Source organism: Pristiophorus japonicus, chromosome 5 (genome assembly GCF_044704955.1).
Source record: "Pristiophorus japonicus isolate sPriJap1 chromosome 5, sPriJap1.hap1, whole genome shotgun sequence".
Lineage (NCBI taxonomy): Eukaryota > Metazoa > Chordata > Chondrichthyes > Pristiophoridae > Pristiophorus > Pristiophorus japonicus.
Window position 1 is genome coordinate 306,970,648 of NC_091981.1, and position 19,387 is coordinate 306,990,034.

The 19,387-nt window shown below is 43.4% G+C and overlaps 1 long non-coding RNA gene across 1 annotated transcript in view; it reads right to left on the minus strand.

Annotated features, from left to right (window-relative positions):
- Positions 1-1,161: 1,161 nt before the first annotated feature.
- The window catches only part of LOC139264049 (uncharacterized), a 115,651-nt gene continuing 97,425 nt past the window's right edge, over positions 1,162-19,387 (minus strand). Inside the window, exon 3 of the long non-coding RNA XR_011593290.1 lies at positions 1,162-3,162. This is a non-coding gene — a long non-coding RNA (uncharacterized lncRNA). The remainder of the gene's footprint in view (positions 3,163-19,387) is intronic.

Genomic DNA, 19,387 nt, shown 5'->3' on the forward strand with positions numbered 1-19,387 from the left:
ACAGCCCCTCAAACTAATACAGTCCCTCAAACTAATACAGACCCTGAAACTAATACAGACCCTCAAACTAATACAGACCCTCAAACTAATACAGACCCTCAAACTAATACAGACCCTGAAACTAATACAGACCCTCAAACTAATACAGACCCTCAAACTAATACAGACCCTCAAACTAATACAGACCCTCAAACTAATACAGACCCTCAAACTAATACAGACCCTCAAACTAATACAGTCCCTCAAACTAATACAGACCCTCAAACTAATACAGACCCTCAAACTAATACAGACCCTCAAACTAATACAGACCCTCAAACTAATACAGTCCCTCAAACTAACAGACCCTGAAACTAATACAGACCCTCAAACTAATACAGACCCTCAAACTAATACAGACCCTCAAACTAATACAGTCCCTCAAACTAATACAGACCCTCAAACTAATACAGACCCTCAAACTAATACAGACCCTGAAACTGATACAGACCCTCAAACTAATACAGACCCTCAAACTAATACAGACCTTGTTATTTCATCGATGGTCGAAATCAAATTGTCCAGCATGTCATGTTTGCAACCCTCCAGTTTTCTAACACACTCCTGTATCCAAGGAAGGATGGAAAATTGTGGACAGAGCCTGCGCTATTTCAGCCCTTTCTCCCCTCAACAACCTACGATGCATCCCAGCCGGACCGGGAGACTTCTCCACTCGAATCAATGCCAAGCTATTCATCTATTTTAACACATCCAATTGCTCCAGTCCTCTCCTTTACCGTGACATTGGCAGATATCTCCTCTTTTGTAAAGACAGAATAAAAGCAATCACATATTGTCAGCATTTAATGTAAGCATTCAATTAATTTACATAATAAATGAATGCATGATGACAACTATATATAATCAATGATAAACCTGGCTGGTATTATTAATGAACTTATGTTCCCACCAACATGTATAGACACCAGCCTAGTGATTATATGTCAGTGGTTCTCAACCTTGTTGTGTAGGTGGCACACTTTTGAACACTAGAAGTTTTGGCGACACACTTGAAGGGATTAAAATGTGAACACAGGTTAAAAAAAAAGCAAGTTTCAGAAAATTTGAAAAACATTTTATTCATCACAGTATATGAAGATATACATCATTGTGCACATGTATGTTATTAATTATTTTTTATTCTGAAAGAATAAAATAATAAACTATAATAATAATTCCTCATGTTAATTATAGATTTATTAGTATTTTAACGTGATACTTGAGCCTGACGTTTTTAGTTGTGTAACTAATATTAGGGTGTATAACCGATAAGGCAACTCTCATTTTGTGTTCAAGTTCGCTAAGTTTTCCCCATTTTTTGCATTTAATGTTCGTAAGAGTTGAAATCTTAATTCGCAGAGATATGATGCTGAAAACTGCATCAGGATATTCTTCTTTAATAGAAATCCAGAACACATCAAGAGACATATCTGAATGTTTCATTTTAAGACCGTGGTCTGTAGAAATAGAAGTCAATTCTTCTTCTTCTTGCAATGTCAAATGAAAATCTGACGGACTAATTGGAGAAAATGGATTTCTTATCCAATCATATTTCTCTACATCCGAAGATGGAAAATATTTTTTGATGTTGTTTCCAGTGATGCCAAATGCTCTATCACGATAGGAGCAACCTTTTTAATTCTGTGATTTGGTATCAAAGGGAACATTTCAAGATTTGTTCTGTTGCTCTCTTTTTCCAGATAGAAAGTTTTTTCTGAAAAGCTAATAGCCTATCTGTAGAGGTGAGAATGTTTTCATTTCTCCCTTGCATACTGGTATTAACGCTGTTGAGACAATTAAATATACCTGCCAAATATGCTGACTTAACACACCACATTTCACTCTTAAGGTATTTGCAAACGGTACCGTTTCCTTCTCTTTCAAAAAATACTGACAATTCTTCTTTAAGTTCAAATACAAGACATAAGACATTGAAAGCCATCTTTCCTCTGTGTGCAAATGTAAACATTTGTGTTGTGCATCCATAGCTTTGTAGAGCTGTTTAAACAAGCTAGTTTTTAAAGGTCTTGATTTTATATAATTTACAATATTAACTAGATTTTAATTCTAGCAGTAATGTCTTTGCAACAAGTGCTTCTCTATGCAAAAAGCAATGGATGAATCATATATTTGGATTATGTTTTTTTGCGAGCATAATGTATCCTTTGACACACCGCACCATAGATGGAGCACTGTCCGTGCAGATTCCAACATGAGTCCCATGAAATTTTCAAGTCTTCTAAACAAGAATTCACAGAATCATATAAGTCTTGATCGCTAGTATTTTCTGGAAGTTCTCTCCAGCACAGAAATTGGTTCAATATCTCGATTTCATGAATGAAGTGAACAAATGCTAATAATTGTGCTTTATCACTAATGTCGGTGGACTCGTCAATTTGCAAATTTTTCAAGTTTGTAATTTTCCCGGCTACATTTTCTTCAATGTTAGATGACATATCATTTATCCTTCTCTGAATTGAATCGTCAGACATCAGAGTTTTTACAACTTCTTGTTCCGCTTCATCACCAGGAATTATTTTGACAATGTTACGACATGCAGACAGAATAAGTGACTGAACTATAGTATGAGGCTTCATTTTCTGCGCTATTAATTCAGCAACTTCATAAGAAGCAATTTGAACCTTATCTGACACCTTAACATTTTTTTCAAAATATTTCACTTGTTTTGATTGCGTTGCCATCAATCTCTGAAATAACTCTGATCTTTTGTTGCAAGATGTGTATGTTTCGTAGTAAAATGACGTTTCAATTTACTGGGAACCATTGCACTGTTCGACAGTTTTCACCGCACACAACACACAGTGGAATGGGGCATTCTTCCTCTCCTGTCCATGAAAGACCGAACCTCAAATAAACTTCCATATATTGACGTTGAGTTTTGGATTTTTTAGGATTTAGTTTGGCACCGCTTGTACTGGTGTTGGTTGTAGGCCTATTCGTGGCACTGTCATTGATATCTCCTTGCTCATTTTTACATTTTCTTATGTTGAATTTGTCCATTGTGGGGGACAAACTTTATTAGTCTGAGTGATCCAAACTCCAGACAGACACGAACTGAGTCTTCCAATTTCCAAACTCCAGAGAGTCCAGACAGAAACGAACCTAGAGTTGAAAAGGAAGTTTTGTTTTTGACTATGGTCAAAATATATTAAAGACCAACTCTCAAAAATCAAAGAAACTGCGAGGACGGCTCAGCCAGGTCACACTGGATGCCGCATACATCTAAGGAACCACTAATTGGCGCTACATCAGGTCAAACGTCAAAGGTGCTGCCTGTCCCAACCACACATCAAGCTGCAGATCAATAAATACAAACAACAAAATATAAATAAGAATGTGGTTAAATGTAATTAAATCATTTTTACGTTTTATTATAAAACCTACACCTTTTTCTGCATATGTGTTAGACTTGTCTTTCATTTCTTCCATCCAAATTAATAATCACATTTTAAGCTTTTCACATGAACAATTTAATACTATTATTTTGGGTTAACAGGGAAATCAACTTTCAGTTTCAAGCAGCTGGATTCAATTGCATTTGAAGCCACTGATCAACAGTAGGCTCCTTAAATTCATATTGCCGCCGTGCAACACTCTGATGGAATAATTGATTATAAATGATCACTTATTGTAAATTGATCCTTTAGGTTTAAAAGTTGGTATGCAACGTTTTTGGGGACACCGTTTTGTTGGACCACAGAGGGAATTATTCACCAATCGCAGGCCCAACCCAGGGGTCTCAGAACCAGTACCAAATTTAGAACTCAGCAGAGGAGGACAAAGGGTTTGATTAGGGCAGGGAAAATGGAGTATGAGAAGAAGCTTGCAGGGAACATTAAGACGGATTGCAAAAGTTTCTATAGATATGTAAAGAGAAAAAGGTTAGTAAAGACAAATGTAGGTCCCCTGCAGTCAGAATCAGGGGAAGTCATAACGGGGAACAAAGAAATGGCGGACCAATTGAACAAGTACTTTGGTTCGGTATTCACGAAGGAGGACACGAACAACCTTCCGGTTATAAAAGGGGTCGGGGGGTCTAGTAAGGAGGAGGAACTGAGGGAAATCCTTATTAGCCGGGAAATTGTGTTGGGGAAATTGATGGGATTGAAGGCCGATAAATCCCCAGGGCCTGATGGACTGCATCCCAGAGTACTTAAGGAGGTGGCCTTGGAAATAGTGGATGCGTTGACAGTCATTTTCCAACATTCCATTGACTCTGGATCAGTTCCTATGGAGTGGAGGGTAGCCAATGTAACCCCACTTTTTAAAAAAGGAGGGAGAGAGACATCGGTAGTGGGTAAAATGATGGAATCAATTATTAAGGATGTCATAGCAGTGCATTTGGAAAGAGGTGACATGATAGGTCCAAGTCAGCATGGATTTGTGAAAGGGAAATCATGCTTGACAAATCTTCTGGAATTTTTTGAGGATGTTTCCAGTAGAGTGGATAAGGGAGAACCAGTTGATGTGGTATATTTGGACTTTCAGAAGGCGTTCGACAAGGTCCCACACAAGAGATTGATGTGCAAAGTTAGAGCACATGGGATTGGGGGTAGTGTACTGACATGGATTGAGAACTGGTTGTCAGACAGGAAGCAAAGAGTAGGAGTAAATGGGTACTTTTCAGAATGGCAGGCAGTGACTAGTGGGGTACCGCAAGGTTCTGTGCTGGGGCCCCAGCTGTTTACACTGTACATTAATGATTTAGATGAGGGGATTAAATGTAGTATCTCCAAATTTGCGGATGACACTAAGTTGGGTGGCAGTGTGAGCTGCGAGGAGGATGCTGTGAGGCTGCAGAGCGACTTGGATAGGTTAGGTGAGTGGGCAAATGCATGGCAGATGAAGTATAATGTGGATAAATGTGAGGTTATCCACTTTGGTGGTAAAAACAGAGAGACAGACTATTATCTGAATGGTGACAGATTAGGAAAAGGGGAGGTGCAAAGAGACCTGGGTGTCATGGTACATCAGTCATTGAAGGTTGGCATGCAGGTGCAGCAGGCGGTTAAGAAAGCAAATGGCATGTTGGCCTTCATAGCAAGGGGATTTGAGTACAGGGGCAGGGAGGTGTTGCTACAGTTGTACAGGGCATTGGTGAGGCCACACCTGGAGTATTGTGTACAGTTTTGGTCTCCTAACCTGAGGAAGGACATTCTTGCTATTGAGGGAGTGCAGCGAAGGTTCACCAGACTGATTCCCGGGATGGCGGGACTGACCTATCAAGAAAGACTGGATCAACTGGGCTTGTATTCACTGGAGTTCAGAAGAATGAGAGGGGACCTCATAGAAACATATAAAATTCTGACGGGGTTAGACAGGTTAGATGCAGGAAGAATGTTCCCAATGTTGGGGAAGTCCAGAACCAGAGGTCACAGTCTAAGGATAAGGGGTAAGCCATTTAGGACCGAGATGCGGAGGAACTTCTTCACCCAGAGAGTGGTGAACCTGTGGAATTCTCTACCACAGAAAGTTGTTGAGGCCAATTCACTAAATATATTCAAAAAGGAGTTAGATGAGGTCCTTACTGCTAGGGGGATCAAGGGGTATGGCGAGAAAGCAGGAATGGGGTACTGAAGTTGAATGTTCAGCCATGAACTCATTGAATGGCGGTGCAGGCTAGAAGGGCCGAATGGCCTACTCCTGCACCTATTTTCTATGTTTCTATGTTTCAACCCAAGTCATGACCGCAGAAGACCAGGGACTCACCATTGTGGGCATCACCGCTGGCAATATGGACACTGGTCTGAACACTTTTCTGGCTGGAAGCAAGTCACCCACACTTCGAGGGACTGCCTGTGATGATACCAATCGGAAACAAGACCTTCTCAACGCTGGGCTGGGGTTTCAATTTATAAATGACATTAGTGAGGTGAATATATTTTGCGCCTGGGAAGCTATTGATCTGTACAGCGGGAACCGAACAATCTTGGATCTGTGCCAGATTGGAATCCCCCAGAATTAAATATGGTCTATGTCCAACCTCCATGTGGAGTTCTTCTGGAGATTATGGGGATGTCCAATTATTTTAGACTCGTAATCCCCTGCAATGGTATTGCCCATACCGTCGAGCCTACATTGCTGGTGAGGGATGCTAGCAGGCATGTTTCTTAAATGACATGTATCCAGAGGGGGAACGCCACTACAGATGGACTCAGATCAAGGTACACACTTTACAGGGAAGGTGATGAAACAGGCCTGTGCGTTACTGGGAATCAGACAGAAATTCCATATCCCATACCACCCGGAGTCATCCGGATTAATGGAAAGAATGAATAGGACCTTAAAGACATCACTAGCCAAGGCAATCGAGGAGACAGGAAGGGGGTGGGTAGACATGTTACCCCGAATACTGATGAAATTAAGGGCAACCCCTAGCTGGACGACAGGACTGACGCCATTTGAACTGATGACCGGAAGAGCTATGAGACTGCCAGAAGCCTTGGTTACAGGCAGCAAGGAGGTAGGACGATATAAAGACAGGATACGAAGGTTTGTGATGGAACTCTAAGCAGTTACATGACATAAAAGCACAGGCTAGAGATCAGTAAGTAATCAAGGACTTAGAGAATGATACTAAGGAACAGAAGGTCCAAGTACCTGAAGATAAACCCAGGTTCTCACCAAAATGGACTGGCCCCCATCAGGTAATAATGGTAAGTGACACGTGTGCATGCAGTTATAGGGGGTATTGGCAAATGGAAACACTGAGCTCAGTTGAAAAGACAGTCACTAACTAAACAGTGACGACCAGGAAATATTATTCTGGTTCTTGTGGGAACAATATGGAGTAACGCCTCCTTACAGAGAACAACCAGCTGACTTGGGCGACATTAGTTGTGATAAAGGAACACTCAGGGTGATAGTCGGAGCAACAGTGGACTTAAATTGCAGCGTTGGATTAATTGGCATAAGACAACATCGGATCGACAATGGGGATAGACCTGTAATACGTGAAGACCGCGTTGTACAAGGAGCCTACACTCAGGAAAGAGGGGTGCAGATAAGGTGTGTTCCAGCTTTCACTCAATTCTCCAGAGTAACCCAGCAAGGAGAGGGCGAGTGGAAAATGTGTCAGCCCTCCCAGTGTGCAGATGCCGATAAATGATGTTAGAGCGTGAGTCCGAGATAGACCCACCACTGAGAATGCATACTGAACATGGATATTAAATGTGTACAGACATTTAAGTCGAGAAGTTTAGACCGTGGGAATTATATATGGACAGTATAAGTTAACAAAGAATTCATGGAGGAATAGCCATGGCATCTCAGACTTGAGACTGCGAAATGTTACAATACTAACACAGTTTGAAACAAAACCCACAGCTTGCAAAAAACCTCAAGGTCGTATTAACTCACATTGCTAACCTGAAACATTAACAGTAAGGGAATAATGGGACTTTGTGTAAAATCAGACCATTCTGAGATCGGCTTATGAGTGGACAAAGGGAAAGAGGGATCAAAGAGGATAGGCTGAACTAGGATGTCACTCTAATTGTATCTTGCTATCTTTTACCGAAAATGTATAACCGTCGTCCCTTTACAATGTAACGTCACTTTGTCCGTAGGAAGTGGGTGCGATCTATCAGAGAACATTCCTTCTGTCAGATAAAGTCCCCGATCGGGATTTGCTTTGAAATAAAAGCTTGCTTTGTTTAAGGCAAAAACGGTATTTGACTCAGTAATTTCGCTGAACCAGATTGAAATAAAAGAATCCACATTTATCATTTGGTGTCACAAGTGGGATCTCAACGGACGACTGCTGAAAACTTGCGAATTAAGAGCCAGACTAGCCTTGGAGGAGACGAGGAGAAAGTGGCCACTGGAGTGAGTATACTTTCAATACTGCTCCAGTTTCCCCCGGTTTCAAAAGTCTGAGGAAAGTTTAGCCACACGCTGGTTCTCAGGTAGTGTCTGAACGAGATCCAGGACAATCTGGTGAATACCTTTCAAACTTAGAATAGGGATAGAGATAGGGAAATTGCGCGGTGACGCAAACCAAGCGGCGACTCGGAAAGATAGGTTAGAATAGGTAAGTCTGCCTGGGTTCGAGGCCCAGAGCCTGCCTGGGTTCGAGGCCCAGTGTCTGTGTGAGTTCGAGGCCCAATCGTGCGGCGACACGAACAGTAAAACCGCGCGGTGACGCGGAAAGAGAGAGAGAATCGCGCGAACCATGTAGGGAAACGCGGAGGTTAGGGAGTTAGGTAAATTAAGCCTCGGGACTGTGTAAATTTTAAATTGTACTTACGCCGGGTACGGCGTTGATCTTGTATATCACTTGATCCGCCTAGGCTCTGGGTAAGATAACTGAAACCACCGCGGGGCATCGTGGGGACAATCGGAATTAATTAGGACCCGGATCCACCGCGGGGCGTCGCAGAGGATCGAGATTAATTAGGACATCCTACGCGGGGCGACGCGGGGATGGGTAATCATATAGATAGAATCACGAATACCGGTAGCCCACTACAAAAGCTATGTGAGGAATTCCCTGAAAAAGCTGAGCAATTGAGACTGTTATCTGGAACTTTGAATAAAATACTAGGAGATGATCAATGGCCACTAGGTGGCACCAAAAGCTTGGACGTAGTAAAACGAGCCCAGGGGTTGATTCGGAAGAAGGGAAGGGGAAAAGGAGATAGGGATTTGATAGCCACATGGAGGCATTACTGTCAAAAGCTAAAAGATGCATCAATTCTGTCGAGTTGGCAGGAGAATGCTACTAGATTAGGTCTTTCCTTGACAGAAGGAGGACATATTAAAATCATAGATGTCTTAAAGAAAGAGTGCGCGCACGAGAAACGTATTAGGAGTCCCACCGGGACCTCTGAAAAAGATACAAACCGACTACGTAGTAAAATGGCTGGCTTCGTGTTAACCGAGGCTGATGATGAAATTGATGAGTGGTCACTGACTCAGCGCCCAACGGCGCATCCCGGAGCCCCTGGCCCCTTGCTCCAGTCCTCTTCCCATCACCCTCCACCTTACACTCCGGCGAGAGGAGTTAAAGATAAATGTAACCCCATACCACCAAAGCAACAAACCCAAACTGACTCCTCATCCTCTGTTAGCGATTCGGATCCCCAGTTCACAAGCAATATAGCCGAGAGGACCAGATCTCACACTCGAAAGGGCAGAACTATATCTTGATATCACAGATAGTCCCGTAAATCTTCGAGTCAATCTACCAGTCCCAGTTGTGAAAGACATAGCAAACACTCCCGCCGATCGAGACGCAGAATTGTCAAACAGTCAGACAGCTCCGAATCATCCTCCGACCTAGGATTTTCCAAGATCACAAAGTCCCGACACCAATTCCCTGTCAGACCAATGCCAAACCCTGATGCACAACAAGCTGCAGACCACCCCACCATAGATGTCTATGTGCCCTGGAAACCGAACAAAATTATGGCCCTTATGGCCAACATACCAAAACGGAAAAAAGAACCTATCAAATTTATAGATTATCTTCGAACTACTATTTCAGTTTATAATGCAGAATCAAGGGACCTGTGGGCCTTGGTAAAGCAAACCCTGAGCCCAACTGAACATACCCGATTTCTAACTCACCTAGGACGTGCTACTCATGATGCATTGGTGGTTGCTCACCCGAACGATGTCCAGGATCACCTAAACGCTATCTTTAATGCCCTCGGCACGACCCTTCAGAAGCCCATCAGTGTGGCCGCTGTATTAGAAACTAAACCCAAGCGAGAAAAAACTGCTGATGAATTTATGGAAAGATTTATTGAAATATACGGGAGTCAATCAGGAGATAATGCCTTCAGGGCAGGAGAGGATTCTCCTCAATTCTGCGCTATCCTACTTCAGTGCCTGCCCTATTCGATTGCTCACGCTATCCGGACAAATAATATGAATTGGACAGATAACAGTAAAGCCCAGATGGAAAGGGCGGTGAGATATTACTGGCAGGAAAAGAAAGGAGAGGGGGGAGGTGCGCCCCCACCCCGGGTCAAGTCTGAATACGTGACTAGAAAGGAAGAGCCGTCTCGGGTGGAAGGACCAAAACCCGACCCAAGGGGATACCAGATGGAACCGCAGTGTTGCGTGCAGGATTGGGTGGATAAACAGGGATACGGTGATACTAAACACCCAAACGGCCCGGGCCCTGCTAATTACAGACCGCCCTACTGTCCCTGGCATGGTGTGGGAAGAGGTCGGGACTGGATAAGAGGAAATGAATGTTTTATTTGTGGGCAAGAAGGGCATTGGAATAGAGAGTGTCCCTCCCGTCGGCACGAAGGAGGAAGAGGAGGAAGAGGAGGGGGACAAGGGGGGAAGAGGACGGGGATCTTACACTAACTTCTCCCAGAACAACCCCTTTGTCCCCCGATTATTCGTATTGACTACATAGCTCGATTGTGCAGGGACCCTCCCCGGACGACGAACCGATGATATTGTTAAAAATTCTGAATCAGTGGCAACCCTTCTTGATAGATACGGGAGCCTTCATGTCTTCTGTACAATCAAAGCTTAAATTCCCTGCCTCCACTGAAATACAGGAACTTTCAGGATTTCTGGAATGAGTCTCTACATTCCCGGTGTCAGAACCGGTTAAAGTGTGTTACCAGGAAGAATCGGTGGAACATCGATTTGTTATCACTACCAATCTGGACTGTAACTTGATGGCTAGAGACCTCCTCTGCAAATTCCAGTTGCATTTGGAGTGTGGAGATGATGGGATTATTGTAAAACAGGAAACCCTTAAGCGGCAGTATACCACTAGAACCCCTCAGTGGTGGTCTCTGGACCTGCCGCAGGCACCCTATCACGTGACCCTAGCATACGATCCCAGTGGGAAGAATCAGGACCTGCAGAACTTTTATCAGGATCACGAAGGGGAAGTGAAGGGAATTCTATTAAGGGCTAGAGTGACTGGACCGGAAGGGAAGGCAGATTTTGTGGAAATGGATAAAAATCTGTGGAGACAGCCCCGAACGGTGGCACCACATATTGCTCGTGAAGTATTAGCTCCTCACCACGCTAAAGATTTGGGAGTTATGGTGCGCCAGGCCATAGATGAGGCTGACCCTACCAGCCGGGATGTGCAAATTGTAAAACATGGCCGAACAGTCCAATTTCATGGGGACCCCAAGAAGGTCTTAACGACTCTGCAGCGTCATACTGGCTCTGACATACCTGACTATGTGGATCCTCATGTGTGGGCAGAGGACCCCTCCCAAGTGGGTTATACTCCCATTGATCCGATTGAGATCCCAGTGCAGGGCAATGTGGACTGGCCCTCTATCCGACAGTACCCACTGAAATCACAGGCAATACCGAGTATCCACTGACTGATTAAGGGGCTAATGGAACAGGGGATTTTGGTCCGATGCCAGTCCTCGCAGTCCCGAAGCCAGGCAAGCCCAACGAATACCGTTTAGTCCAAGACCTTCGAGCTGTCAATGCTATTATCCAGCCCCTGCACGCTCTGGTTCCCAACCCAGCACAGATACTGTCTTTAATCCCAGCAAACGCCAAGATCTTCGCAATAATAGACCTCCAATATGCCTTCTTCGCCTTGCCGCTAGCCCAGGTGAGTCAGTACCTGTTCGCCTTCACTTACCAGGGACAGCAATATACCTGGACTAGACTTCCCCAAGGGTTCATCCACTCCCCGACCTTATTCTCAAGGTGTCTGCAGAGACAGTTACAGTCCCTCACGCTGACTAAGGGATCCACTTTAATTCAGTATGTGGACGATTTACTGGTATCCAGCACAGAGGAACCAAGTAATAGAGAGGATGCTAATCAGTTATTGAATTACTTGTCCTCCCTGGGATACATAGTTTCCCCGTCAAAGGTCAAAATTGGCCAGTCTCAAGTCAAATTTCTTGGGATCATTTTATCAGGCACCCACCGAGCTTTGGAGACGAGCCGAGTCGAACCGATTTGCCAGTTTCCAGTCCCTAGCACGGCTAGACAAATGCGGCAGTGGTTGGGGATGATAAATTACTGTAGATCCTGGATCCCTAATGTTGCCCTGATAACTAAGCACCTCACACCGTATACAAATAAGGAAGGCAGCTTTGAAATAGAAACCACAGACGTCCAAGCCTTTAAGGAACTAAAGACAGCCCTGCTGCAAGCTCCAGCTTTGGGCCGGCCCCTCTATGACCGACCCTTTCAACTGTATTGTACGATCCTGAAAGATTGTGCTACCGCTGTCTTAACTCAGAAACACGGGGATAAACAAAGGCCTGTTGCCTACTACTCCTCTAAAATAGACCCCGTTGCCTTGGGACATCCCGTATGTACTCAAATATTAACCGCCATCGACAATAGCCTTCAATCTGCCGCCAACCTGACCCTCCAGCAGGATATTGTTGTATATACCTCTCACTCCATAGCTGCCCTCCTGGGTCATCTGCAGACTCAACATCTTACCATGGCCAGGCAAAGCAGATATGAGATCTACCGACTAAATAATCCAAGACTGACCTTTCGGCACTGTACTGCCATTAAGCCGGCCTGTTTTCTTACCGAGCCACCCCAAGATGAGGAAGAATCGAGTCATGACTGTTTATCTTTAATTCAAGAGGCCTCGTCGGTCAGGGAAGATTTAGTTGATGTACCAATTGAAGATCCAGACTGTATTATGTATGTTGACGGAAGTTCTTCTATTAATCCAGAAGGTACACGAATCTCAGGATACGCCATAGTAAACCAGGAGAATCAGGTCTTGGAATCTGCCGCTTTTGAAACTGCCTATTCTGCTCAACAAGCTGAACTATTCGCCCTCACCCGAGCCTGTATCTTGGCCAAAGATCTCAAAGTCAATATCTATACCGACTCTAGGTATGCCTTTGGGGTGGCCCATGATTTCGGACAATTATGGAAAAATAGGGGATTCCTAACCTCACAGGGGAATGAGATATCTCATAAACAGCTAGTATGTGATTTGTTGCAGGCCCTCATGTTCCCCAAACGCATTGCCATTGTCAAATGTACCGCCCACACCACCGGAAAATCTCCGGTTGATATAGGAAACCACTGTGCTGACAAAGAGGCCAAACAGGCCTCTCGGGACCAACAGATGGTAGTGCCCAGAATGATGAGTCAGACTAAAAAACCTGCGAAGGATAAGTTAGCCTCGGAAAAACCAATGCCAACCATCCAAGATGTTATAAAAGCACAGGAGGACGCTCCTGAAAAAGAAAAACTGTTGTGGAAAAATTATGGATGTACTTATGACAATGTTTCTAAACTCTGGACCACTCCCGCGGAACAGACTTGCATGTCTGACGAGTTGGCTTTATGGGTTATTGAATGTATGCATTTTGTTACTCATTGTGGAGCAAGGACCACGAGTGACACACTTTTGGCTACTTGGTGGCACCCTAGACTCCAGGCGCTCACCCAGAACATCAGTAGTCGTTGCCTGGTTTGCCAGCAACATAATCCAGGGAAGGGAGTCCCCTGTGATTGGGGTAAAACGCCCCTACCCGAAGGTCCCTTTGAGACCTTGCAGTTGGACTACATTGAGTTGCAAAGAGTTCAGTGTTACAAATATGTGTTAGTAATAGTAGATGTGTTCAGCAAATGGATTGAAGCCTACCCTACCCTGGACAATAAGGCTCAAACTGTTGTTAAGGTGTTAATGAGGGAAATTGTTCCTAGATATGGTATCCCAGCTCGACTGAGTTCCGATAATAGCCCTCACTTTATTGGCCAAGTTAACAAAGAATTCTGTTCCCAGATGCGCATTAACCAGCAGCTGCATTGTGCCTACCGACCCCAAGCTGCGGGACTGGTTGAACGTGCTAATCAACTCGTAAAACCAAGCTTGCAAAACTGGTAGCATCAACCGGACTCAATTGGCTCAAACTCCTTCCGATAGCCCTATTCCAGATTCGAACCACTCCCACCGGTAAGGCTAGATTGACCCCTGCTGAGGTCATTTACGGTAGGCCCCTTAGGACCCCCTGGAATCAGAATGTCCCCTCCACTGTCCAATTTCACCACATGACTGAGGAAATGACCACCTATGTTCTTTCTCTGACTCAGGCTCTGCGACTAGCTCACAACCAGGTTCGAGAGGCTCACCTCGACCTCCCAGTTTTACCCGAATTGTCCCTCGTGGCACCAGGGAAGTATGGATTCGGAAGGGATTAGAGCCACGATGGGAGGGGCCTTTTCAGGTGTTACTCACTACCCCCACTGCTGCCAAGGTTGAGGGGAAAAGTGCCTGGGTTCAGCTGCACCACTGCAAGCTCACCACCCTCTAACCAACCTATTTTACTGGTTATTCTAATTCCTGTTTCTGTTCCAGACTTCCTCTTCTCCATAGCTGAACAAGGCCGTTGGCATCCTAATTGGAACATGGACCAGTTTGAACTTTTACCCATAGTGATAGACAGCCAGCTGCACCGACGGTGACCTGAGAAGAGAGACGGGGAAACTGAACTCTTTTAATCAGCAAAATAATTGGACTATTTATCTGAATCCTGAGACATAAGATGAAACTGTCTGTATGCCACAGTCTGTATAATAGTGTTGATATATGACAGTTTCGGCGCATGGGAGGGGAGACAGAGACGAGAGCTCCATGTAAACACCTTTTTGTACATGTCTTATGTTTATGCGCAAAATGGTAACTTTTCTAGATGTTGGGTGTGTTCACATTTCCCTATACATTCCAAAGGGGGAATTCCTTTGCGCCCCGTTCCACTGACCCTAACTGAGACTGTCAGATGGATTCAGAGCCAAACTATCACGAGAGGAGGGTGGCCAATACAATTAGTCAGACGTTCCAGGGATGGTACCAACCAACCTACGACCATGGAAAGGAACCCCCATTCTTAGCCCTGACCAATACCTCGGGGATTGGGAGGCCAACCGGGGACATATGTCTAACCCGAAATGACACCAGTAACAAGGGACATATCATAGGGTACAGCAGTTGCCCACACAATCTCAATATCACCACAGGTGCACGAGTCACCATCCTCTCTCACCTTCCGAATAAAACAGGTGGCGGTTTGTGGGCCCAGTCCTGGGACCCGGAAGATGGACAGGGTCCTGCTATCTGGGATATGTGGTGCCATTTGTGCGGCAAGTACGTACCCTGGTGGAAGCACATGCCTCCAGCCGATACAAGCGAGCCATCACCCCCGCCGACAAGTTCTTTGGGGTCATGATGTTCCCAATCGGGATAGGACGTCTCATGGATGAAGTACAGAACCTAGAGACAATATTGGAACAGATAGCTAACTATATTGCTGAAACTCTGGAGGGCATCACAGCTGAAATGGTAGCAATAAGGACCGTAGCATTACAAAACCGAATGGCCCTCGATTACCTGTTAGCTGAGAAAGGGGGAACGTGTGCCCTGATAGGATCTGAATGTTGCACTTACATTCCTGATAGTTCAGAAAACATAACCAATCTCGCTGATCACATAAGAAGGGAGGTGAAGAAGTTATCCACACCAGCAGAAGGATCTAGCTGGTTTGATTGGCTATCAGATGGATCTTGGAGATCCTATCTAATTGTTGGTTGCCTTAACCTTTGTTGTAAAGTAATGATGGCAAGGTTAGCAAACCCTCTTGTGGTCAAGGGCTCCCGAGTTATGATCCAACGAACTAAAGAACTACTCGACACTAACAACAATATGATTCAGGAAATAGAGTGTGAACGGATGAATGCGATACACCGAGAATGATCCTAAGTGTTATCATGGAATGATAAAAGGGGGGAATATGAATGTTTAAAAATGTATAAAGTCGAGAAGTTGAGAACGTGGGAATTGTATAGGGACAGTATAAGCTAACAAAGAATTCATGGAGGAATAGCCATGACATCTCAGACTCGAGACTGCAAAATGTTACAACACTAACACATATTGAAACAAAACCCACAGCTTGCAGAAAAACCTCAAGGTCTTATTAAATCATGTTATTAACCTGAAACATTGACAGAAGGTCTTTGTTTAAAATCAGACCATACTTAGGTCGGCGGATGAGTGGACAAAGGGAAAGAGGGATCAAAAGGGATAGGCTGGACTAGGATGTCACTCTATCCCTATCTTGTTATCTTTTGCCGAAAATGTATAACCGTCGTCCCTTTACAATGTAACGTCACTTTGTCCGTAGGAAGTGTGTACGCTCTATCAAGAGAGTATTCCTTCTGTCTGATAAGGTCCCCGATCGGGATTTGCTTTTTAAATAAAAGCTTGCTTTGTTTAAAGCACAATCGGTATTCGTTTCAGTAATTTTGCTGAACCAGATTGAGGTAAAAGAATCCAGGAATCAACAACATGGTCTATGGAGACAGGGTCTAGTGTAATATAAACAGAGACAGGGTCTAGTGTAATATAAACAGAGACAGGGTCTAATGTAATATAAACAGAGACAGGGTCTAGTGTAATATAAACAGAGACAGGGTCTAGTGTAATATAAACAGAGACAGGGTCTAATGTAATATAAACAGAGACAGGGTCGAGTGTAATATAAACAGAGGCAGGGTCCAGTGTAATATAAACAGAGACAGGGTCCAGTGTAATATAAACAGCGACAGGGTCTAATGTAATATAAACAGAGATAGGGTCTAGTGTAATATAAACAGAGACAGGGTCTAGCGTAATATAAACAGAGACAGGGTCTAGTGTAATATAAACAGATTCAGGGTCTAGTGTAATATAAACAGAGACAGGGTCCAGTGTAATATAAACAGCGACAGGGTCTAATGTAATATAAACAGAGATAGGGTCTAGTGTAATATAAACAGAGACAGGGTCTAGCGTAATATAAACAGAGACAGGGTCTAGTGTAATATAAACAGATTCAGGGTCTAGTGTAATATAAACAGGGACAGGGCCTCGTGTAATATAAACAGATTCAGGGTCTAGTGTAATATAAACAGAGTCAGGGTGTAGTGTAATATAAACAGAGACAGTGTCTTGTGTAATATAAACAGGGATAGGGTCTAGTGTAATATAAACAGAGACAGGGTCTAGTGTAATATAAACAGAGACAGGGTCTAGTGTAATATAAAGAGAGACAGGGTCTAGTGTAATATAAACAGAGACAGGGTCTAGTGTAATATAAACAGAGACAGGGCCTCGTGTAATTTAAACAGAGACAGGGTCTAGTGTAATATAAACAAGGATAGGGTCTAGTGTAATATAAACAGAGACAGGGTCTAGTGTAATATTAACAGGGATAGGGTCTAGTGTAATATAAACAGAGTCAGGGTGTAGTGTAATATAAACAGAGACAGGGTCTAGTGTAATATAAACAGGGATAGGGTCTAGTGTAATATAAACAGAGACAGAGTCTACTGTAATATAAACAGAGTCAGGGTCTGGTGTAATATAAACAGAGGCAGGGTCCAGTGTAATATAAACAGGGATAGGGTCTAGTGTAATATAAACAGAGTCAGGGTGGAGTATAATATAAACAGAGACAGGGTCGAGTGTAATATAAACAGAGACAGGGTCCAGTGTAATATAAACAGGGATAGGGTCTAGTGTAATATAAACAGGGATAAGGTCTAGTGTAATATAAACAGAGACAGGGTCTTGTGTAATATAAATAGAGACAGGGTCTAGTGTAATATAAACAGAGGCAGGGTCTAGTGTAATATAAACAGGGATAGGGTCCAGTGTAATATAAACAGAGACAGGGTCCAGTGTAATATAAACAGAGACAGGGTCTAGTGTAATATAGACAGAGACAGGGTCTAGTGTAATATAAACAGGGACAGGGTCTAGTGTAATATAAACAGGGACAGGGTCTAATGTAATATAAACAGGGATAGGGTCTCGTGTAATATAAACAGAGACAGGGTCTAGTGAAATATAAACAGAGGCAGGGTCTAGTGTAAGATAAACAGGGATAGGGTTTAGTGTAATATAAACAGAGACAGGGTGTAGTGTAATATAAACAGAGACAGGGTCTAAGGTAATATAAACAGGGATAGGGTCGAGTGTAATATAAACAGAGACAGAGTCCAGTGTAATATAAACAGGGATAGGGTCTAGTGTAATATAAACAGAGACAGGGTCTAGTGTAATATAAATAGAGACAGGGTCGAGTGTAATAAAACAGAGGCATGGGTCTAGTGTAATAGAAACAGGGACAGGGTCTAGTGTAATATAAACAGAGACAGGGTCTAATGTAATATAAACAGGGATAGGGTCTCGTGTAATATAAACAGAGACAGGGTCTAGTGTAATATAAACAGAGGCAGGGTCTAGTGTAATATAAACAGGGACAGGGTCTAGTGTAATATAAACAGAGACAGGGTCTAATGTAATATAAACAGGGATAGGGTCTCGTGTAATATAAACAGAGACAGTGTCTAGTGTAATATAAACAGAGTCAGGGTCTCGTGTAATATAAACAGAGACAGGGTCTAGTGTAATATAAACAGGGACAGGGTCTAGTGTAATATAAACAGAGACAGGGTCTAGCGTAATATAAACAGAGACAGGGTCCAGTGTAATATAAACAGAGACAGGGTCTAGTGTAATATGAAGAGAGACAGGGTCTAGTGTAATATAAACAGAGACAGGGTCTAGTGTAATATAAACAGGGATAGGGTCTTGTGTAATATAAACAGAGACAGGGTCTAGTGTAATATAAACAGAGGCAGGGTCTAGTGTAATATAAACAGACTCAGGGTCAAGTGCAATATAAACAGAGACAGGGCCTAGTGTAATATAAACAGAGTCAGGGTCTCGTGTAATATAAACAGAGACAGTGTCTAGTGTAATATAAACAGAGTCAGGGTCTCGTGTAATATAAACAGAGACAGGGTCTAGTGTAATATAAACAGGGACAGGGTCGAGTGTAATATAAACAGAGACAGGGTCTAGCGTAATATAAACAGAGACAGGGTCCAGTGTAATATAAACAGAGACAGGGTCTAGTGTAATATAAAGAGAGACAGGGTCTAGTGTAATATAAACAGAGACAGGGTCTAGTGTAATATAAAGAGAGACAGGGTCTAGTGTAATATAAACAGAGACAGGGTCTAGTGTAATATAAACAGAGACAGGGCCTCGTGTAATTTAAACAGAGACAGGGTCTAGTGTAATATAAACAAGGATAGGGTCTAGTGTAATATAAACAGAGACAGGGTCTAGTGTAATATAAACAGGGATAGGGTCTAGTGTAATATAAACAGAGTCAGGGTGTAGTGTAATATAAACAGAGACAGGGTCTAGTGTAATATAAACAGGGATAGGGTCTAGTGTAATATAAACAGAGACAGGGTCTACTGTAATATAAAGAGTCAGGGTCTGGTGTAATATAAACAGAGGCAGGGTCCAGTGTAATATAAACAGGGATAGGGTCGAGTG